General features: G+C 41.8%; 1 protein-coding gene across 1 annotated transcript in view; it reads left to right on the forward strand.

Moving 5' to 3' along the window:
• The window catches only part of LOC109929478 (muscle, skeletal receptor tyrosine protein kinase-like), a 183,801-nt gene that overhangs the window by 141,300 nt on the left and 17,937 nt on the right, over positions 1 to 24,564 (forward strand). The window lies entirely within an intron of this gene.

Below are 24,564 nucleotides of genomic sequence, written 5' to 3' on the forward strand. Positions count from 1 at the left end.
CTTTCCTGCTCCTCTGATGCTGCCTGGCCTGCTGTGTTCCTCCAGCTCCACACTGTGTTATCTCTGACTCCAGCATCTGCAGTTCTTACGATCTCTGAACAATTGCTGGTGCGTCGGTTTGAATGAATTAATGGGACATCGGTGTTGAGCCAATTATTATTGAGCCAGGAATTAGGAACAGTAAGCTGAATCTAAAGGAGGATAGACCGCTTGTCCCCTACCGTCTATGCCTAGCAGGCTACAGATTGAGTTGCACAATCTGGGCAGACAATCTCCTGATGGCAAAGCATATGGCCCACAGCACTAATAAACTACATGAAGCAAACAGATGGAAGTGAGTTCCAGCACCTTTATTATCATAGAATATCTCCATGAGTGTCACCTAAAAGTTCTCATCTAAATCTTGAATCCACAACAAGCAAGGAGGTATTCTGACAGGCAACAAAAAGCTTGCTCAAAGAAACAGCCATTACCTTAAACAAGGAAGAGAAAGACTGGGCAGAGGGATTTATGAAAGGAATTAAGAGTTTTGGGCTTTAGTGGCTGATGGTGTGGCCGACAATGGAGGCATAAAGGAATTGGAAGATATTCAAGAGGCCTGAATTGGAGCAGCACAGAGATCCCTCGAGGTCATAGAGTTCAGAGAAGATTACAGCGATGGAAGAAGCCAGACTACTGTGTCAAGCAGGAAAATGCCGCCTGAATGAAAGGAGGAAGGCAATATGATAAGAAATGGAGACACAAAAGCCAATGAAAGTTCGCGCACAGTGTAACACTTATTGCTGGTATTTAGCATTTATCATTGCGCTGGAATGACAAACTGGTCAAAAGGAGCAGCAAAGAGTACCAGGAAGTATCAGATCCAGAGCAAAATCACATGAGAATGGGGAGAGTGAAAAGCAAGGGCAGCCCTTGTGTGCTTCCTAGGTATTTTATCAAGATCTTGTGCTGCAGTGTTAATGTCCCTACTTCTGAAGCAGAAGGATATAGGTTCAAGTCCCAATCTAGGACTTGATGGCTAAAGAAGGTATGTGCGAAATGCAGCCCAAAATGTCCGTGAGCAACTTGCAAATCATTCCAATGACAGGCAGTAAGCGCAGAAGAGATTTGCGGTTAGCCATGTGATACATAGAAATTGTAGGAGCTCCCATCACTCTCCAAAGCCCTGAATTGTAATGTGCACGCAAAAGTGCATGTTGCAACAACAACTTGGCCTCCTTGGCAGCTGGAAGTTGGCTAGATGCCTGGTATGGATCAGATTGGTGCCAACTGAATGGGGTTCAGGCCCTGTTCTGGCTGGCATGGAGGTGGCAACGCTGCTGGCCATCCCTCTATTGTGCAGAGAGCTGACTAAGACAATTTATTCTTGTGCATGAAGTTGAAAGCAGTTTAAAAATAAAAGTAAAACCCCCAGAGCATCAGCATATTTGACCGATTTCAAGAACAATTTAGTTTTAACGTCATAAAATGTCCCAAGGTGTTTCACAGGAGCATTATCAAACAGAGCCAAATAAAGTGATACCAGGATAAATGAGCAAAAGTTTACTCAGAGATGATTCTTAAGGAGCATCTTAAAAGAGGAGAGAGATATGCAGAGGTTCAGGAAGGGAATGATATGGCTGATGGCCATGACAATTGATTGGTGCTCAGAGCAACAATAGAAGAACATCTGTCTAATTCTAGAAAGGCGAAAAGTTAGCAACCTACCATATAGCAATAGTGATAACATCAGCATCACTCTTTCCAAGCAGAAGGCTTAGCTATTATTGGCCCAGTGACCATTTCCACTGTTACACAATCTCACTTTCCACTGATCCTGTGCTAATGCGCTCTCTCAATATTCCCATTTTCCAAAATAAAACTCTCTAATTGTCCAGCACTTTGAAATGAGGTCAGTTCCAAATGTGGATCAAAGCTGACAATGAATATTCAGTGCCCCTGTGCCATTAAAGAGTTCGCCAAACAGCATTCCTGACACTTTATACATTCGAATCCAGGATTCGTAAAGGTATTGTATAAATAAAATACAGTATTACACGTAGTTTTGGCAGATCGGATTTGTGCCGGTTAAATAATTTTGTTAAATATCTGATACTGACTTCTGCAGACACAGCAATGTTTTATATGAACTGTTCCAGTAGGAAATATCCCTGCAGACATATTCCTGTCAACAGCCCTGAACACTTCTGCCAATTTAATTATTTATAACTATGCATGCAAACCAGAATCATTGACCTGACAATTACTTAGTCTTGTGGAAGCTCTAGATTGAATTGCAAATACAGGAAGTTCTTCACTTTGACATTTTGTGAGTGGATGCCTCTTTTCGTTCTCCCTGAATTCTCCTCAGAAATTACAGGCTCCATTTCCCAGTCCAAAGGCATATGACTAAATTACATTTTGTAACAGTTTCTTACTGCAATGCAAAACTGTTCACTTGGAGGTCAAATACCAAAAAGCCCTCCTTTTTATCAATTTAGATGATTATCTTATTCCTCTTAAAAACGATGATTGAATTTGACTCCACCACATTCCCAGGCAGAGCATTCCAGATCCTAACCTTTTATACAGTCATAGAGATGTCCAGCACAGAAACAGATCCTTCTGTCCAACTTGTCCATGACAACCAGATATCCTAAATAAATCTAGTCCCATTTGCCAGCATTTGGCCTGTATCTCTCGACACCCTTCCTATTCATGTACCCATCCAGATGCCTTTTAAATATTGTAATTGTACCAGCCTTCACCACTTCCTCTGGCAGCTCATACCATACACGCACCAGCTTCTGTGTGAAAATGTTGCCCCTTAAGTCCCTTTTAAATCTATCCCCACTCACCTTAAACCTATGCCCTCTAGTTTTGGACTCTCCCACCCTGGGGAAAAGACTTTATCTATTTACCCTATCCATACCCCTCATGATTTTATAAACCTCTGCAAGGTCACCCCTCAGCCTCCGACACTCCAGGGAAAATAGCTCCAGCCTATTCAGCCTCTCCCTATAGCTCAAACTCTCCAACCCTGGCAACATCCTCGTAAATCTTTTCTGAAGCTTTTCAAGTTTCACAACATCCTTCCTATAGCAGGGAGACAAGAATATTGCACGCAATATTCCAAAAGTGGCCTAACTATTGTCCTGTACAGCTGCAACATGGCCTCCCAATTCCTTGTTGTGTTAACAAGTTTTTTCATGTATTGCCATTGGCGCTTTGCCAATAACTTTAAATCAGTGCCTTCTGCTTCTCCACTCATCAACCAAAGGGTGCAATACAATCAGATCTAGGTTGTAAAAAGAAGGCGGTCCAAATGCATATCAGTGAATACCAACGATCTTTATTAAATGTAACTATATACATTTACATACGTACATGAAGTGGTATGAGATGACATCTCTGGGGCCTTACGCACTCAAGTCCCACTTCTATGTGACCTGATGTCCTGGTGGTATAAGTTCTTAACACAGAACACAGTAACAATTATTCGGGTTAAGGCATAGTTAACCCTTTACTCCATAATGGGGACAGTTTCTCCCTAACTTTTCTGCCCAACTCCTCAGGAGTTTGAACACTTCTATCAAATCCCTTCTTGATCTTCTCTTCTTTAAGGCAAACACCTCCATTCTATTCACGTGACTGAAGTCTCTCATCCTCGAAGGAAATTTTTCTGCACCCTCTCTAATGTTCCCCCGTCATTGACACTAGTCATGGCCATGTCTAGGAAGATCACTTTGGCAGTTTAAAAGTGCAGTGTTAGCAGTGCAACATATTCTGACTTGGTAATCACAAAGATTTTCACCTGCTGACGCCATGCACTAGATATAATTTTCTATCCATACAGAATGATATAGCACAGAAGGTGACCATTTGAACCATTATGCTCTCCTTGTTCTTTTAAAGCGCTATCCAGTTAGTTTCATTCTTCTACTGATGCATTATATCCCTTACCAACAATGACAATGGTGTACTCGGCCCTGTTGACTCGACACAAATCTAGTTACCAACCTATGTGGGGTTAGGGCCAAAATTAGGAGAGTTCACAACATTGACTCAAATATCTCACGGCATCAGGTCAAATATAGAACTTGGAACATAGAACAGTACAGCACAGTACAGGCCCTTCGGCCTACGATGTTGTGCCGAACTTTTACCCTAAACCTAAGGTCTATCTAACCTCCACCCATACCTTATACTATCATCCATATGCCTATCTAATAGCTGCTTAAATGCCCCTAATGAGGCTGACTCCACTACCCTCTCCGGCAATGCATTCCACACCCCTACCACTCTCTGAGTAAAGAACCTACCTCTCATGTCTCCCCTATATCTACCTCCACTCACTTTAAAACTATGCCCCCTCGTATTAGCTACCTCCACCCTCGGAAAAAGTCTCTGCCTGTCCACTCTATCTATACCTCTGGTCATTTTGTACACCTCTATCAAGTCACCTTTCATCCTACGTCGTTCCAAAGAGTAAAGCCCTAGCTCTCTCAACCTTTCCTCGTAAGACCTTCCCTCCATTCCAGGTAACATCCTGGTAAATCTCCTCTGCACCTTTTCCAACACTTCCACATCTTTCCTGTAATGAGGCGACCAGAACTGGACACAATACTCCAGATGTGGCTGAACCAGGGTTTTGTATAGCTGGAGCATAACTTCACGGCTCTTGAACTCACTCCCTCTATTAATGAAAGCTAACACACCATACGCCTTCTTAACAACTCTATCCACCTGGGTGGCAGCTTTCAGGGAACTGTGGACATGAACCCCAAGATCCCTCTGCTCCTCCACACTGCCAAGAATCTTTCCGTTAACCCTGTATTCTGCTTTCAAGTTTGTCCTTCCAAAATGAATCACCTCACACTTTTCAGGGTTAACCTCCATCTGCCACTTCTCAGCCCAGCTCTGCATCCTATCAATGTCCCTTTGTAACCTAGAACAGCCCTCCACACTATCCACAACTCGACCCACCTTCATATTGTCCACAAAGTTACTGATCCACCCTTCCACTCCTACATCCAAATCATTTACAAAAATCACAAATAGAAGAGGACCCAGAACAGATCCTTGTAGTACACCACTCGTAACTGAGCACCATGTTGAATATTTTCCATCCACTACCACCCTTTGTCTTCTAAGGGTCAGCCAATTTTGAATCCAATCTGCCACATTTCCCCCATCCCATGCCTCCTTACTTTCTGCATGAGCCTACCATGGGGAACCTTATCAAATGCCTTACTTAAATCCACGTATACCACATCCACTGCTCTACCTTCATCCACGTGTTTGGTCACCTCTTCAAAGAATTCAATAAGGTTTGTGAGGCATGATCAACCCCTCACAAATCCATGCTGACTATCACGAATCAAACTGTGCCTATCCAAGTGATCATAAATCCTATCTCTCAGAGCCCTTTCCAATAATTTACCCACCACTGAAGTAAGACTAACTGGCCTGTAATTTCCAGGGTTATCCCTGTTCCCTTTTTTGAACAAGAGAATGACGTTTGCCACTCTCCAATCTTCCGGCACTATACCTGTAGACAGTGAGGATGAAAAGATCTTCGCCAAAGGCCCTGCGATCTCTTCCTTCGCTTCCCATAGAATCCTTGGATAAATCCCATCAGGCCCAGGGTATTTATCCATCTTCAAGTTCCACAAAATTCCTAGTACATTTTCCTTACTAACATCCACTTCCTCTAGCCTACCAGCCTGTTTCGCCCTGTCATCCTCTCCAACTAGGTCCCTCTCCGTTGTGAATACCGAAGAAAAGTATTCATTAAGGACCTCTCCTATCTCTTTAGGCTCCGTGCACAAATTCCCTTTACAATCCTTGATCGGCCCTACCCTTACTCTGGTCATTCTCTCATTCTTCACGTACGTGTAAAAAGCCTTGAAGTTTTCCTTGATCCTATCTGCCAAGGTTTTCTCATGCCCCCTTATAGCTCTCCTAAGCCCTTTCTTCAGTTCTTTCCTGGCTAACTTGTATGCCTCTGGAGCCTTTTCCGATCTTTGTTTCCTAAACCTTATATAAGCATCCTTCTTGCTCTTAACTAGTCGTTCGACCTCTCTCGAGAACCAAGGCTCCCTCACTTGACCGCATCTTCCCTGCCTGCTAGGGACAAACATTTCAATCACACACAGTACGCATTCCTTAAACCATCTCCACATTTCAATAATGCTCTTCCCTGACAGCATCTGTTCCCATTTTATGTTACCCAGTTCTTGCCTAACAGAATTATAATTACCCTTCACACAATTATAAATCTTACCCTGCTGTATGTACCTATCCTTTTCCATGACTATTGTAAAAGTAATAGAGTTATGATCGCTACTGCTAAAATGCTCTCCTACCAACAGGTCTAACACTTGGCCCGGTTCATTGCCAAGCACCAAATCCAAAGTGGCCTCTCCTCGTGTTGGTCTATCTACGTACTGTGTCAGGAATCCTTCCTGAACGCACTGGACAACATCCGCTCCATCTAAACTATTACAACTAAGAGGTTTCCAATCAATATTTGGAAAGCTGAAGTCACCCATGACTACAACCCTGTGACTTCTGCACCTTTCCAGTGTCTGCCTCCTAATCTGCTCCTCCACTTCTCTGCAACTATTAGGGGGCCTGTAAAAAACTCCCAACAAAGTGACTGCTCCTTTCTTGTACCTGACCTCAACCCAAACTGACTCTGTAGACATATCATTCTCGAACTGCCTTTCAGTAGCTGCTATACTAGCCCTGACTAGCAATGCCACTCCCCCGCCTCTTTTACCACCCTCCCTATTTCTTTTAAAGCATCTAAATCCCGGAACTTCCAACAACCATTCCTCTCCCTGAGTTACCCAAGTTTCTGTAATGGCCACAACATCGTAGTTCCAAATATGGGCATGGAAACCTGTTGATCATCACATACCACCTCTGGCCCACACTCTCAGCTGATGAGTCAGTGTTCCTCCAACAAACAGTAATTGGGAGAAAGCACTGAGGGTAGTAAGGGGGCAGTACTCTGATGGGAGACTGCAATGTCTATCACCAAGAGTGGTATGGTGGTACCATTACTGATTGGGCTGGTCATGTCCTTAAGGACATAGCTGCTAAACTGGGTCTGTGCCAAGTGGTGAGGGAACAAACAACAGACAAATATACTTGACATCATCCTCACCAATCTCCCTTCTAGAAGTATCTGTTTGTGACTGTATCAGTAAGAGTGACCACCGCACAGTCCTTATGGAGATAATGTTCTGCCTTCATGTTGCAAATACCATCTACTGTGTTGTGTGGCATGGCCACAGTCTGAAATTGGATAGATTTCAAACAGATCTAGCGGGACTGGGAGTCCATGAAGTGCTGTGGGCCATCAGCAGCAGCAGAATTGTACTCCCAAAACAATCTGCAAACTCATAGCCTGGCATGTCCCCCACTCTACCAATACCATCAAGCCAGGGAAACACCCTGGTTGAATGAAGAGTGCACGAGGGTGCTTTCTGGTGAGTCTCTGAGGTAGTGGGAATGTCCCTGGACTAAAAATTCAGAACACTCAGTGCTGGTGTTGTGGGAGTAGGTTCAAATCCTGCCATAACCGTTGGTGAAATTTGAATTCAAAAAAATCTAGAATTAAAAGCTAGACTGTGTGACCATTTCCAATTGTCATAAAAACACACCTGATTTTTTTTGGTTTGACTTATTATTGTCACATATACTGAGGTACGGTGAAAAGTATTATCTTAGGTGTTTTAGAGACAGATTGTATTATACAAGTGCATCAGGGTAACAGAACAGAATGCAGGATACAATGTTACACTGCCGAGAAGGTTCAGTGATGTTCTTTAAGGAAGGAAATTTGCTGTCCTTAACTGGGCCTGGCCTACGTGTGTCTCCAACTGGCTGAACTGCTGTCTGAAATGGTCGAACAAGCTTCTTGGTTAGAGCAATTAGGAATGAGTAATTAATGCTGTTCCAGTCAGCAACACCCACAAATCTTGAACGAATAACCCAGCCAATTATCGCCCCATCAGTTTACTCTCGATCATCAGTAAAGTGATGGAAGGTTCATCTACAGTGGTATCAAAAAACACCCACTTAGCAACAAGCTGCTCACTGATGCCCACTTTAGGTTCTGCTTGGCCACTCAGCTCCTGACCTCGTTACAGCCTTTCTTTCTTCAAACATGGGCAAAAGAGCTGAATTGCAAAGGAGAGGTGAGAGTGACAGCCTTTGACAGCAAAGCTACATTGATCAAATGTGGTAACAAGGAGTCCTAGGGAACTCTGAGTCAATGGCAATTATGATGAAAGCCCTCCATTAGCTGGAGTCATACCTGGCACATAGGAAGATTGGTTGTGGTTGTTGGAGGTCAATCAACTCAGCTCCAGGATGTCTCTGCGGGATCATATGCCCAGCCATCTTCAGCTGCTTCATCAAGGACCTTAACTCCAACATAAGGTCAGAGGTGGGGATGTACACTGAAGATTGCCCAATGTTTAGCAGCATTTGTAATTCCTCAGACACTGAAGCAGTCCATCCACAAAAGCAGCAATTCATGGACAATATCCAGGCTTGGGTTAACAAGTGACAACCAATAGCCACTCCACGCAAGTGCCAGGCAAATACCATATATAAAAAGAGAGACGCTAACCAATGCTTCTTGACATTCAATGTCATTACCATCATTGAATTCCACACAATGAACATCTTGAATTAGCATCGGCCAGAAACTGTAACTGAACTGGACTAGCTATATAAATACAGTGGCTCACCAGCAGGTCAGAAGCTAGGAATCCTGAAGTGAGTAACTGACTTCCTAATTCCCTAAAGCATGTCCACCATCTGCCAGGCTCAATTCAGGAATGTGATCAAATACTATCCACTTCCTGGATGAGTGCTGTTTCAGCAACATTCAAGAAGCTTGACACAGCCAGGATAAAGCAGCCCATTTGACTAGAGCTATAATTGGTCAATTCCTCCATCGCTGATGCTCAGTAGTAGCAGTGTGTATCATCTACAAGATGCACTGCAGAAATTCACCAAAGATCCTTAGTCAGCACCTTGCAAACCCAGGGGATACAAAAGTTTGAAAACATGTACCATCAGATTCAAGAACAGCTTTTTCCCCACTGTTATCAGACTTTTGAACAGACCTCTCATATATTAGAGATAGTGAGAACTGCCGATGCTGGAGTCAGAGATAACACAATGTGGAGCTAGAGGAACACAGCAGGCCAGGAAGCATCAGAGGAGCAGGAAAGCTGATGTTTCGAGTCGGGACCTCTCATATATTAGATTTGCTCTTTCTCTGCACCTTCTCTGTAGATGTGACACAATATTCTGCATTCTGTGCTATTACCCCAATGTACCTGTGTAAGGTATGATTTGTCTGGATAGCACGTAAAACTTTTCACTGTATTTCGGTGCATGTGACAATAATAAATCAAATCAAATCACTCCCATTTAGAAGGATAAGGGCAGTAAATACATGGGAACAACACCATGTTCCCCTCTAAGCCACTCACCCTCCTGACTTGGAAATATATTGCCGTTTCTTCAGTGTTGCACCGATTCAAGAAGGCAGATCACCATACCTTCTCAGTGGCAGCTAGGCTTGGGTGTTAAACATTAGCCCCAGCTAATGACACTCACATCCCATGAATTATTTTCTGTGAAAATGTTGCTTAACACTGCACTGTAATGGCATTGAATTACAACTTACACTGTGTATCAATGAACCACCTTCTTTTCACATTTAGTTTCACAGCACAGTAAAGGTCATTTGTCCAACTGGTCTATGCTATAATTTAATTGCCACATGAGCTTCCTCGCACACAACTTCATCTCACCCTCTCAGCATATCCTTCATTCCTTTCTCTCTCATGTCTTTATTCAGCATCTCAATAAATGCCATTCGTGTGTTATCAAATTCCACCTTCTACTCACGCACTGAGTAAAGAGGTTTTCCCCTGATCCACTATTGGATTTATTAATGACTGAAAGATACTTGCAGCCCTTAGTTTTGATCTCTCCAACAGGTGGAGATCTGTTCCATACATTTATTCCGATCAAATCCCTTCATAAACATAGAGACCTCTACCAGGTTACCCCTCAGCTTTCTAGAGAAAAAAAAACACTGCCTCTCCTAAGCTAGATGTGTTCTTAGTTTGTGCTCATTTGAAATTGACTAATATTGGCTTTTATCCCCTTCATCGCAAAATTTCTTAACCTTCTTCGCTTTTACATCATTGTCCATGCATTCTCAAACCAGGCATTTTTCCATATGGAAATATTGAACAACTTGAAAAACACTGAAAACTTTTAAGAACTTTTCTGGAAAAGCTAATCGTACGAGCAAGATCAAAAGGCATGAAGGATGAAACGGTGTCAATAGAGAACATTGTCTTGTAATAGTTATATGGATCAGTGTGCTAGGCTAGTGCTGCTCCTTGCCAGGAGAACTGCTGTCATGGTGTATTATTACACTTACCTATCTTGTGCCATTCACTATAGATCATCTGCACCCACTCTGTGACATCCATCATCTAATTACATGGCTCAGCTCCACTTCCTGCTGCATTCAACTTTGCCCTGTAGAAGATATCTCTGTAGTTTTTTTACCCCTACCAATCGACCAAAATACTGACATTCCATTTTCTGAATGTCACGTTTTAGGATTTCTTTTTCCTCTTCCAATTTCAAGCGCCTTCTCACTTGTCTTATGCCTGTATGCATTTTTAGCCTATGTCTTAGCATTCATATTTTAACAACTTCTATTTTCTTACTTTGATCTTTATCTGTTGTGCAGATTTCTGAGGCAAGTGGGGAGTGCAGCATCCTTTGAGAGTTTTGCTTGTTACAAGTTTGAGTTTTCTTGTTGACACATCCTCCATCTTCTCTTCTGGCTATATCTATCCTTGTTTTGACTTTGATATTGCGACCGAAATAGACAAATGATGTACTTGTTCCAGTTTGACACGAGCCACTTCAATTTTCAGTCTCATTTATTCCAGCACTGTGCCACCAATTTTTACCCATGGAAGCACATCTAACTGTGAATATCTGTTGTGTGTATATATTGAATAATTTTGACAGTAGCATGCAGCCCTGTGGGCTATCATGGATAGAATTATTGTTGTGATAGCCTGTCCAAAAGTACGGTTCTTTTGGAAAATCAATTCACAGATCAAAACCCTGTGAATGGGGTAAAATAAAAAAAAATCCTTCAGTATTACAAATGCTCATTGAGTCAAAATGTTACTCCACATAAATTAGCACGGCATTTCTACTCAATAGGAGTAGTATTTAAGGTCGTCAGCAGGCTAAGCAAACTCTGAAGTGGATACTCTGAAATAGTGTTCACACCATACCCTGTCTATGTCTTGTGTCATTTAATCACTTAATACATCATATTAATTAATGGTTATTTTGAGTGACACAATGTTTGTCAAAGTCAGAAGTCACAGAACACCAGGTTACAGTCCAACAGATTTATTTGAAATCACAAGCTTTCGGAGCTCTGAAAGTGTGTGAATTCAAATAAATCTGTTGGACTATAACCTGGTGTCATGTGACTTCTGACTTTGTCCACCCCAGTCCAACACTGGCACCTCCACACAATGGGTCAACCAAGAACATTTTGTTAGACACACTCTACTGCTTCTCCTTTAGTTTTCCCATTGCCTCCTCTCTCATGACATTAGGCAGTGAAGCTGCACTATAAGTCTCAGAAGGAAATTCTGTGGATAGTTTTAATGAAAAGGCAATGTGAGCACAAAACAGGATTGGCTTTCTCTACTTTCGCCAACATTCTGGTCAAAATTACCCAGAGGAGGAAGCTCACTCCATGGGATAGAACAATATCGCAGCAATGATTTAACCAAACTGTTTTGGGAATGTGAGAAGGTACCAATAAAATTCTTACTTCATAAAATGGTTTCATTGAAGGAATTTGGATGAAAGCTACTACTAGATTAGACAGCATCTGATCAAATGGTGCCGGATTTTACAGCTGCAAATGAATTGGTAATATGCACCTCCTCATTGGCCCTCCACCCTCCCCACACACTTTGTGTAAAATAAGACAAGATGTTGTGGAGTTGGCAGTGGCATTACAGAATGTAGTTGGGTGAGGGAAGCAGATGCCAAACTGCCATTTTGAAGTATCTAAATAAGAAACCATTGGGCTTGTCAAAGAGCCAATTATATGCAATTCCACATTTTGGTCATCAGGCGGGAAAAGTTTGGAGTGTGAGATGGCAGGCACAAGGAGGTGACACAAAGTGCCACTGGGACCACAACTGAATGCAGCATCAAGATTCCACTGGAGAAGCTGGCAGCAAATTTTATGCTTTTTCCACTTTGTTTACTCATTTATTTTTGAAACTGACAGAAGAGATAAGGAGGGAGTGAGAAGGCAGGAGTTCTTTAAATTGGCAGTCACAACCAACTTCAGCTCTCCTGCTTGACATCTTCAAAGTCAAAAATCACACGACACCAGGTTATAGTCCAACAGGTTTGTTTGAAACCACAAGCTTTCGGAGCGTAGTCCCTTTGACTTAGGCACCTGATTGGGTCATAGAACCTCCCCTCCCCACAGGGTGGGGAAAAAAAGGTGAGGTTGATCCCTTTGAGTTTTTAGGAGGCTGGATGATGGGTAGCTGACCAGGAGAGCTTTGGAGTTGTCAATTTAACTCTGTCTAGAGAGGTTGTGGCAGTGGAACCAAAGACAACAATATTTAGTTGGACAAAATTTCTACTTGTCTTGCATTCAATATCAGAGAAGCAGCCTTGCAAACGAGAAAAAATTGAGGGTTCAACAGAGGAACAAGTTAGTTAAGAACAGAGCAGGTGAGAGTGGGAGTGGCATGTGGACTGCCACCCAACTGACTAAAAGTGGAGAATGAATTGGATTTTATTTAGACTCTGCCATACAGGGGATGCTTACGTTGAAAGTGCAATCCGGCTTTTAAAAGTGCAAAGTTATTCATTAAAATACTGCAATCTGTTGTAACTTTGAAAAAGAAATCTGCAGAGAGATATAGAAGCTGCTACTAAGCTAAAACTTAAGCACGTTTTAGTGACTGTGACAGAGGGTTTGGAAAGGTTTGTCTTTATACTTCACACCTAGAAATATATGTCTCCCTGGTTGTGAGCCAGATTAAATCAAACAAGATCAAATATAGAAAAATGCGTCGGCCACATTAGTCCTGTTCTACAGTTCATTGAATGCAATTGGCTTTTAAAACAGCTTCAAGGAACTAGAAAGAAACATTAAGTCTGATGCAACTCTTGTAGCAACAAGTTTATACTCCCTTCCAAACACTGACCTGTTATGTGAACTCAGGCTTTTCCTGCACCTCTAACTCACTTCCTAACCTGCTTTTCATGTTATTTAATATTAATATTACGGAGAGGAGCTGGGCGTGGATTCTACTTTCAACATAGAATAAGGCAATACAATTTCGCTCCTTAATTGGTGTCCGACAAACAATGTACGGCTTTGTTATGTGAAACCTTTGAGAATGGGCTTTCATTTGAAGCCTATTAATTACAGAGAACATCTAAAATGTCCCTTGTAATTCATTAAAATTCCACAAGAGCAACGCTTGAATGAAAACTGTTCCTATATCACCAAGTTGCTCTCTCTTCTATTTATAAGGTGCCATGGCCAGCACTTGTTGCTATGGGAAGGCTGAAAATATTGTGCGTATCTTCCAAACTGACAGCTGCACTCATTTGCTGAGCTGAAGAGTGAGCTGTCTGAGAGCATGGTACTCCCTTCCTACTTTACAATCTCCAGCCACAAGCAAGGTGATGGCAACAAGATCTATCTTTGAACACCCCCACTCATAAAATCACTCTTAACTGTCTGTTTCCCCAGTTGCCAACTGTCTCCTGGATATCCTACTGCTTTGAGATCAGGGATCAGAATTTTCTTTTTAATATGATTCGTTTCTTGCCTCTTGATTTCCTTCTTATATTGCTCAGAGACTGTTAATGATATATTTTACCATGCGCAAGAACTGATAAAAGCAGAGTAGGATCAAACAAAATAACCACGAATCGACCCAGAACACATTGACAAATAGCTTAGTTGAGCCTCCACAATTTTGCCCTTCACTGTACAATCACAGAAAGGTACAGCAGAGAGGAATGCCGTTCAGCCCATCATATCTTTGCCGGCTGTCCAAATGAACAGTGCACCTAATTCCATTTCCCTACTTTCTCATCCTAATTCTGCGTATTCTTCCCATTCAGATTATAATCCAGTTTCCTCTTGAAAATCTTGTCTTCTACCACATTTTCAGGCAACACATTCCAGAAATTTCTCTACATGAAAAAGTTTCTCCTTATGTCTCCATTGCATTTTTGCCTGGTGACTTAAAACTGTACCATCTTGTTCTCGATACTCCCACTAGTTGGGACAGTTTCTACTTTGTCACTTTGTCCAAACCCGCATGATTCTGAATACCACTTTCATTGCCTCGGGAATCATGAATTAATGATCGTCACTAGTAAATCCAAGACGGAATTCAGGCAAAACATCTTTACCCAGAGAGTGGTAACAATATGAAACTCAAATGAAAGGGAGTGCTTGAGGGTTGAGTCAAAGGCAATCAGTATCTGATCTAGGGACCAGACATCAAGCATAGGGGAAGCTGTTGGGAGCCATGCCCCTTTTCACTGCTTCAAACTTTCCTGATCTCTCTCTGCCTGTGACAGCCATGATTTCTCCGGCATTGCTGCAGGGCACAAGTGCTGCCAGCCTGTGATTGACCGACAGTGCTTACTGCTGTGACAGTGCCCACTTCTGCACCCTGGGGCCCTCATTCCAGGAGAGGGCCCACCAATGGCCTCACCATTGCCTGAGTGTCGAGTGGTTTCCATGCAAGAGGTAGCACAGGTCTCTCAGCAGGCAGGCAAGATCTGCAAGGCCACAAGATTCTGACCAATAGCCCAGACTTTGCAGCAGGAATGACAGTGAGATTGTTGATGTTCATCATCATTATAACTTTCAAACTGACTGTGATTCTGGCATTAACACATACACAGTTGAATGTGGAAATGCAGTCAGTGCTGACACTGATTTCCTTGCTGCTCCACAGAGTACGCTTTTCAAGTTCTGGCAGACAATCTTGAAAAACTACTTGCTTTGACATGAATTTCAACTTTGTACATATGGTGCTAGTCTCACTTTATAAACCTTTGCAAAGGTTCAGCCTTGTTGACTGAGGTGTAACTCAGCTTTTTAAAGTGTATTAAATCAGAACCACTACTGAAGATTCTTGAGGCTTGAACATTTAATTTTATATTTGTGGAATACTGTATTTCTCTATTATGATGAAAACATTTCAAAGAAATATGAAGTCTTCTTCAAAGTTTGGTTTTCACATTACAGTTTTTACCTCACTCTCACTTGTAGCTCCCAGTCTTTATATTGTTTTGTGTAAAATAATGAAAGAGTGGAAGTCAGTCTGTGCTTTGTACTTTCTGGACAGTGGTCTGTGAGCATCCTTCAATGTGATTGGCTGCTTGATGACATCACTATTCCTGGAGAGCCAATATTCCCTTGAGTTGATACCAGAATCAAATTATGGGCAGCTTTCTTCAAAATCAGCAGCAAGCACAGGCTGTGCACTTCCTTTAATTTTGTGAGTCCTGATTGAAATCCCAACAAAATCGTAATATTCTGGTCCAAAATGGAGGTACACTTGTATCTGTTGCCCATAGTGTGGCAAGTGGCTTTGCTAATTCTCAATGTGGTAAGTGAAACCACTTTGCTTTACTATGCTGCAGGCATACCATGCCCTGAGGCCGTAGCCTTCATCACTCTGAAGTGAGGATCAGAAAATACACAGAGGAAGCAGTTCCCTTGAGGTTAAATTTATTGTAAAAAAGGGGGAAGCTGTGTGGGGCAAATGTGGATGAATTACTAGAGATAACAAGGTGTAGGCCCGAAACGTCAGTTTTCCTGCTCCTCTGTTGCTGCTTGGCCTGCTGTGTTCATCCAGCTCTACACCTTGTTATCTCAGATTCTCCAGCATCTGCAGTTCCTACTATCTCTGTAACAATTTTAACCCCACTGCGAAGCCTCTTCTAAGGATGCCTACCTTGAAGAAGTTACCCTCCTCCCTCCGGAAAGACCTCAGTGGATCTCTCTCCCTGAAGGGTCTAGGCCTGATACGTCAGCCTTCCTGCTCCTCTGATGCTGCTTGGCCTGCTGTGTTCATCCAGCTCTACACCTTGTTATCTCAGATTCTCCAGCATCTGCAGTTCCTACTATCTCTGGATGCATTACTACATGGAGAGAGGTCATTACAGAGCCAGTGCAGTCACACAGCTCGTTTTCAACTTCAACACTTCCTCAAGAACTGTGCTGATATCAGGATCAAGGCATAATTGATACCATTACCTTACTTCCTTTGAGATATTTCTTGTGGAACCTTTGGGATTAATGGGGCCACATACCAGGTTAGAGATCTATAGGATGAGGTGGAACACAGGTTTTTACATCACATCTAATATCACTCACTGACTTCATAAAATCAGATGAGGTGCTAAACGAATACTGCACACAATCCCGTTTATTTCCTGATTGACATGAGAGGTTAAAACACATGCCTGTGTTTTTCTATAAAGTGATATGTAAAACTGCAGGACAAAACTCTAACCATGGGTTTGTACAAGTTTATCATTGCAGCCTTACACTTACAACTGTTGTTCTGTGTGTAAAACCCAGAATGCTATTATCCATTGTTGTTACTTTGGGTAACCTGCACTTGTGCTTTCAATTAATTTTGGATGTGAACTCTCAGAGTTTCTCCTTTTGTTCTGTAAACCTCATTAATTCTGCACTTGCTCTGCAGTAGCTTCAAGCCCAGACATCTCCCAACTCCTTCCATTCTATGTCACTCCTGTACTTCTCTGGTTAGCTTGCAGGGAGTGTTTGCTTTTAATGAAGATTATCCTTTTGGTGTAGCTCTCCTTTGTCGCAGAATTGTCTCGAATGGCCAATGCCTCCCTTGTCCTCCATCACCATCACATTTTGACCTACTTAGGCTCCTTCACCATCTATTCAGCATATGACACAGGAAGTAATCAAGAGATTACCCTGCCTTGTTTATCAATTTAGTACCTCACTCTTTAAAGTCCCTCTGTCATCCTTTCTTCATTATGGACCCCCGCCTTAGGGGGCTTTCTCCTGCCTTTCCAGAAGTTCTTCCATTCATTCTGTCACCTTCTTCACTCTGGCACTAGGGAATCACAGCAGGAATTTCTTGGGACACTCAGTCACGACAACATCAACATTTCCTTTTATACACGAGGTGGAGTAAAAACAGGATGCAGTTGGAAGCAATTAACGGGACAGATGTCTGACAGATTTGACTCTGCATGCTGCTAGGAACACAAAAGAAAGGCTTGAACAAATGAGGAAGCTGGAGAGAATCCAGCCATTTCCCATAGGCTAATGGAGTTCCAGCAATCTTGACTCACCACCCAATGGTTAATTTAAGCAGTGTGTGCTTATAAACATTATAGCCTCGATTTTAACACACCCTTTTTAATGGGCAGGATAGGTATTGGAAATGGACCTGAACCCAACGCAATCCAAGTCCTATCCATTATAACGTACACCTCCTAAAGCTAAGTTCTGCTCCTGTCCACAAGAAAGGCAGTCAATCTTGTCTGCTGGCCATCATGAGTCAACACAAAGGTTGTGTTTTATTAAACATGTGTTTCAAGCCTTGCCTCACAACCTTCCCCTCTTCCTGTTAATAGCGGGAAAAATTCCCATGTTTCTTTATGAGAAATTGTTGCATCAAGTACCATTAACCTTCAAATTGAAGGGTCCACATTAGAGAGACATATTTTCAGAAATGTTAATTCTATTTCTCCACAAAAGCCTCTTAACCTGCTGAGTGTTTTCATCATTTGCGGTGGTCTAGCATCTTCAATATTTAGCCATTGTTAAGTAGCTCCGAGTTTGTTACTCATCACCCAAGGAATAACTTCGGGATTTGGTGTTTAAATTTGGCTACTTTTGAAACCGAACCAAACAAAATGTTCAGATAATTTGATAAAGGAGGCTGATGTGCACAACTGAGTCAGAGAGTGAAGATCACATCCAATTTCTATTGAACCAGTGGAAGCCATACTCTGAGGGCAACCACCATCACCATTTTTATTATCACAACTTCTCACTTATTCACTCTCAGGATGTGGCATCATAGGAAAGCCCAAAACATATTACACCTGAGTTGCCTGAGAAGATAGTTGTAGGCCTTGTTCTTGAATTGCTGATAGCAGTTTGACACAATTGTCTTCTTCAGAAAGCAGTAAAGAATCACTGACTGAGTGAAAAAAAGTGGACTTGCATCTATGTGGCACTTTTCTCAACCACTGAACATCTCAAAGTGCTTCATGTCCGATGAAATATCTTTGATGTTTATGGCATTGAAAGAAACATGGGAGCCAATTTGTGCATTGCAAACTCCCACACACAGCAACTTGGTCATCACCAGGTAATCTGTTCTTGTGGAATAGAATAGAACGGAATATCCTTTATTGTCACTTGTACTCCAGTACAGAAGCACCAAAGGTGAATGCATGGAGCTATGGCACACTTTATGTATGGTTAACATTCAACATCTAAGAAATAAGGTAGTTTCAAATTACGGACTTTTTAGCTTGGTATTTATTGTCAGCAAAACACTCAAGTCTGTTTTAAAAGAGGTATTTCATGGACACTTAACAAGCGCAAAATTGCAGAGTATCATGGTTTATGCAACAGGGTTGTGTTAAAGATATTTGTTGAAATTCTTTGTGAGCAGAACAGTATTTTTGTATTTCTAAGATGATAGTAATATATTTCATTATGTAAGGGAATTTGATTTGATATGATTTGATTTTATTATTGCCATATGTACCTAGGTACGGTGAAAAGTTTTGTTTTGCATGCAGTACGGGCAGATCGTACCATGCAAAGTGCATTAGGGTAATAGAACAGAGCGAGGAATACAATGTTAGGGCTGCAGAGAAGGTACACAAAGAGCGAGATCAATATTAAATTTGAAATTTGAGAGGTCTATTCAGAAGCGTAATAACAGCGGGGAAGAAACTATTCTTGAATCTCTTGGTATGTGTGTTTAAGCTTTTATTCCTTCTGCCCAATGGAAGATGTTGGAAGAGGATGGGAGTCGTCTTTAACTATGTTGACTGCCTTCCCGAGGCAGTGAGAAGTATAGGTGGAGTCCAATGAATGGAAAGTTGGCTTGCGTGATGCACTGGGCTGTGTTCACAACTCTCTGTAGTTACCTACAGTCCTGGGTAGAGCAGCTGCCGTACCAAGCCATGATGCATCTGGATAGAATGCTTTCTGTGGTGCATCAATAAAAATTGGTCAGCGTCTTTATGGGCATGCCAAATTTCCTTAGCCTCCTGAGGAACTAGAAGTGTTGTTGTGCTTTCTTGACAGTAGCATCAATGTGGGTGGACCAGGACAGATTTTTGGTGATCATCACTCCTAGGAACTCGACAGTCTCAACCATCTTCACCTCGGCTTCATTGATGTAGACAGGGGTATGCCCTCCCCCTTGCTCCCTGAAGTCAATGACCAGCTCTTTCACTTTGCTGATGTTGAGGGAGAGATTGTTATCTTTACACCACTCCACCAAGCGCTCTATCTCCTTCCTGTGTTCTGTCTCATTGTTGTTTGAGATCGGGCCTACAACGGTGGTGTAAATGGAGTTAAGACAAAATTTGGCCACACAGTCATGAATGTACAAGGTGTATAGTAGAGGGCTGAGTATGCAGCCTTGTGGAGCACCGGTGTTGAGGATTATTGTGGAGGAGGTGCTGTTGCCTGTTCTCACTGATTGCGGTCTGTGGGTCAGGAAATGAGGATCCAGTTGCAGAGTTTGGAGATTAGTTTGGTTGGAATTATAGGGTTGAAGGTGGAGCTGCAGTCAATAATTAGGAGCCTGACGTAGGTATCCTTGTTATCCAGATGTTCCAAGGATGAATGCAGGGCCAGAGAGATGGCATCTGCAGTGGACCTGTTGCGATGGTAGGCGAATTGCAAGGGATCAAGGCAAGCTGGGAGGCTAATGTGAGCCATAACCAAATTCTTGAAGCATTTCATAATTATGGATGTCAGAGCCAGCAGGCAGTAGTCACTGAGGCACGTTGTATGAGTTTTCTTTAGCACCAAGATGATAGTGGTCTTTTTGAAGGGGTGTTTGGATCATAGTAAGGAGAATTTGTAAAAGTTATTTAATAAAGTCTGTACCAGAGTAGAACAGAAATAAATTTATTGTTACATTTACTTTTACATGAAAAATACAGTGAAAAGTTTTATAAATCGCAGCACCTACATCAATGACAGAAGTCATACATAATAATTTTTTAAAAAGTAATATTAAGGCAAAGTTCATCACAGTTCAGTTAACGGCTCCTGTGCTCAGGGAAAGCCAACTAAGGGACAACGGAATACCCTGAAAATGCAGCAAAGACGAGACTGCCACACTGGGCTGCTGGAACACTGGGCCAGAAGCCTCTGCCAAAGTAGAGTGCCATGCTGGGCAGAGTCTGCCACTCCTGGGCGAGACCATCTGGGCTGCTGGAATACCTGGACGTTGAAGAGAAAGAAGGCCTCCACACGGGGCCAAGACCACCGCTTCCCTTCCTTTGGCGTCTGGGCCTAACTGCAGGCCTGGATCCTTGGCCTTTCCTGTGAGTCCGGGCCAGGGGAGTCAGCCCGGGACCTGCTCCTTGCTCACTGGGAGACCCCAGGCTGTGGTGGAACTGCAGGCCTCCTCCTTCACCCACCACTCTCCAGGCTGAAAAGAAAATGAAAAAAACAGAAAAAAAAAGGAATAAATGAGAAAGAAGTCCTGTGACCAAACTGAAGAATCTGAATAAAGAACATCATGAATCAGATAATAAATCAGCATATATAACAAAATAAGCACAGATCTATTGTAATTAGTCATTGTAATCAGTCAGTTGTAAGCAAAGAAGATGCCCATAAATATTAAGATTGTTTAAAAGTATTGTAAAAAGCAACAATTTTAACAAGGATTAATTAACACACCATTTATGAAATGTCTAAGCTTGTACTTGACTTTCAAACTCAGTGTTCTGTTTAAAGGTGTGTTGAGCTGCACCTCACTGAGCTTCTAACCTTACCTACTGTCCATTACTGAGGCAGTGTATCTACATGTCTGAGACACTGGTCACCTATTGTTCCAACTCAAGTCCACTGGCCATTGAAATCCTTATCCACTTCATTTGCCATCTCCATGCTTAACTATTCACTCACCATCCTGTTCCTTCACTGACCGAGTCAAAGTCCTGGACTCCTCCATAGCAGTCTATACCAAGTAGACTACAGCAGTTCAAAAATGCAGGTCATCACATATTCTCAACGGTAACTAGGAATGGGCAATAAATGCTGGGCCCATCCAGCAATGCCTACGTAATGCAAATTAATTTTTAAAAATTCCGGTGTTAGGCTTCCTCCCAATTCCACACTACACAAACTGCAACTCTTCCTGAACCCCACCAATTGCATTCCTTCCAAAGAGGAGTTTTATTCATTCATCACTCTAGGTTTGGACAAACATGATGGTCCCATCAGCCATCATATTCCCGCACTTACAACTCTCTTCCTAATTCTTCCTACATCCCTCCCCATGGTCAAATCCTCCCTTGAGAATCATCTGTTTAACTACACTTTCATCCATCATTAACACGGTTTTCTCCTGTTTCCAGTTCTTTACCCAATCTCTTCACTCTTTAAAGAATTTCTTTCGAAAATCTAATAACGTTAAAGATCATGTATAAGTGTAAGTATTTTTTTGTTGCTTGGTTCACTGGAGCCATATTTGTATTAATGATTCCAGAGTGAGTAAAAAATGGTCTCTGTTGCAAATTTTCAAGAGGAAAGAATTTGGGTTCATTGGTAGTACAAATCTCAAGGTCCAACCCAAAATAAGGGAAGTAGCTGGGTGGTGACCCGAAGCACGGTGAAATCTTAGCTGGTGCAAAATTGTCCTTTTCTTGAGTTGTCAGCTGTGGCTCAGTTGCTAGGACTGAGGCATTCTAAATCATACAGTTCCAGATTCAATTCCTACTTCTGGACTAGAGGCCAGAAACAAAACTGACTCTGTAGCACAGTACTGAGGGAGTATGACATGGTCAGGGGTACTGCCTTTCATGTGAAACATTAAATCAAAGACTCAGCTCTCTGCTAAAGTTGATGAAAAAGATTCCAAGGCACTATTTCAAGAAAGAGTAGTGGAACTCAACTGACTTTAAATGGTGTCACAAGAACCACAATACCCTCCCATCTCCCTCAGACATACAATGACATTCACTGAATCCCCCACTGTCAACCTCCTGACCAAATTTCCTGTGCCTTGTAGATGATGATAATGCCATTGAAAGTTCAAATGCGACAAGATCTGGACAATATCCAGGCTTGGGCTGACAAGTGGCAAGTAATATTCATGCCACACAGGCAATGACCATCTCCAACAACAGGGAAACCAATGATCACCTCCTTGACATTCAATTGCATTACCATCATTAAATGCCCTACTAGCAACATCCTGGGCTTTACATTGACCAGAAATCAATGTCTACAAGAGCAGGTCAGAGGCTTGTAGTGAATAATTCACCTCTTAACTCCCCAAAGCCTGTCCATCATCTACAGGGCACCATTCAGATATATGTTAGAATACTTTTTACTTGCCTGGATGAGTGCATCTCCAACATCACTCAAGGAGCTTGACACCATCCAAAACACAGCAGCCTACTTTATTGAAAGCACATCCACAAACATCTATTCCCTCTTCCACTGATACTCAGTAGCAGCAGTGTTCACCATCTATAAGATGCACCACACAAATTCACCAGCACTCCTTAAACTGTACTTGTAAATCTAAGAACACTACCATTTAAAAGGACAAAGGCAGCAGATACATGGGAACATCACCACCTACAAGTTCCACTCCAATGCTCAGCCAGCAATGCATTCTGTAGATGAATACATTAAAAAAAACACATTGACAGGATTTAAATAGCTATAATGCACTTGGAGACATCACATAACTGTGAGAATGGCTACATAAATGCATACCTTCCTTTTTTGTTTAAAAGGCAATGAGACATTCTACAAGCTTATTGAAAAATTTGAAATAGTTTTAGGTGAAGAGTTTGTACGAGGCTAGAAAGAGTCATGCATCTATAAAGAGTTTACATACACAAAAGGAGATAATGCAGTGCTGTCCTTTCTCCTGCATTAGATATTAGGAACTAGAGATTAAGCTTAGAGCAGTGACTGACCACAAATCAGTCAAACTATCCACAGAGTCTGATCCCCTGAACCACAGCATTTCAATGTCACAAAGTGATTTTGATGTTATTAATGGCTTAAAGATCAAGTGGAATATTACAGCTTGAGAGAATCTGACACAGTTAGTAAAGGGCCACTGAGTAGTTTGAAGTCGAAGTTATTATGTATAACTGACTTCATGCAGGAAGGAGTCCTACAGAGTGCAGAATTATTATCAGCAGAAAATAGAAAGAAACATATAACTTCAAGATAAACCTCTGCACCGATAGTATGTTCAATCACTAACTCTCAAGGATGTCAATAAAAGGGAAAGCAGATCTATATTTTTAAATACCTCGAGGAATGAAACAAAACAAGTTGGATATTAAAGAGCTCTTCAATTAGAGAATTAACCCTTCTTTGCTTTTCTAGATTCCTCTGTCACCCCATCCCCATCAGAGGAAATAATTTCTCGCTATTCACACTGGCAAATTATCCTAAACAGTTCAATTAGATCATTCCTTAATCTTCACTGTGTGCAGTAATATATACCTAGTCTATCTAATCGATCTTAACATTTTTACCCTCTCAGTATCTGCATAATTGCATGTATTGAAGCTGCAAACATTCTAAGATAACTCTATCTTTTCTATGTTGGGGTATTCAGAACTGGAACTAAAAAGAGTGTTATATAAATGCAAAATAAATTTCAACCCTTTTTTTTCAGGACTCTTGCGATGAAGATCAACATTCCATCAGCTTTTTAAATATTGTTTGTGTCTGACCACTGTCTTTTTGTGATTTCTGTGGTTGAAACGCTAAGTGTCTCTGTTTCTAAATTCTCACCAATTAGAAAACATTCTGAATTATCTCTTTGCGTCCAAATCTTTCATTGTTCCACCTAAATTACATGTGTCACTGTTTTGCCTGGCCACTTAATCCATCCATGTCCCTTTGAAACATTTTGTTCTTGTCTGCAATATTTACTGTGTTCACTGCTGTCATGGCTAGCGCTAGAAGGGTAACAATGCTTGTGAAAATCTATTGACCAAAATTCCCCAGCCCCTTCCAACCAGGAACTGTTCCAAAATGGGGCCAACATGCATAGGAAAGTGAACATATCTGTCCTCACTCAAGCAACAAAAGCAAACACTGAAGAATACTGAAAAATAAACAATACAGCCTGAATTTTCACCATGTCAGAAAGTGTCTCCACCTTAGCTAAAATGGCGCCAGAGCCTCAATTACAG

The sequence above is a fragment of the Rhincodon typus genome, chromosome 3, assembly GCF_021869965.1.
Source record: "Rhincodon typus isolate 14 chromosome 3, sRhiTyp1.1, whole genome shotgun sequence".
Classification (NCBI taxonomy): domain Eukaryota; kingdom Metazoa; phylum Chordata; class Chondrichthyes; order Orectolobiformes; family Rhincodontidae; genus Rhincodon; species Rhincodon typus.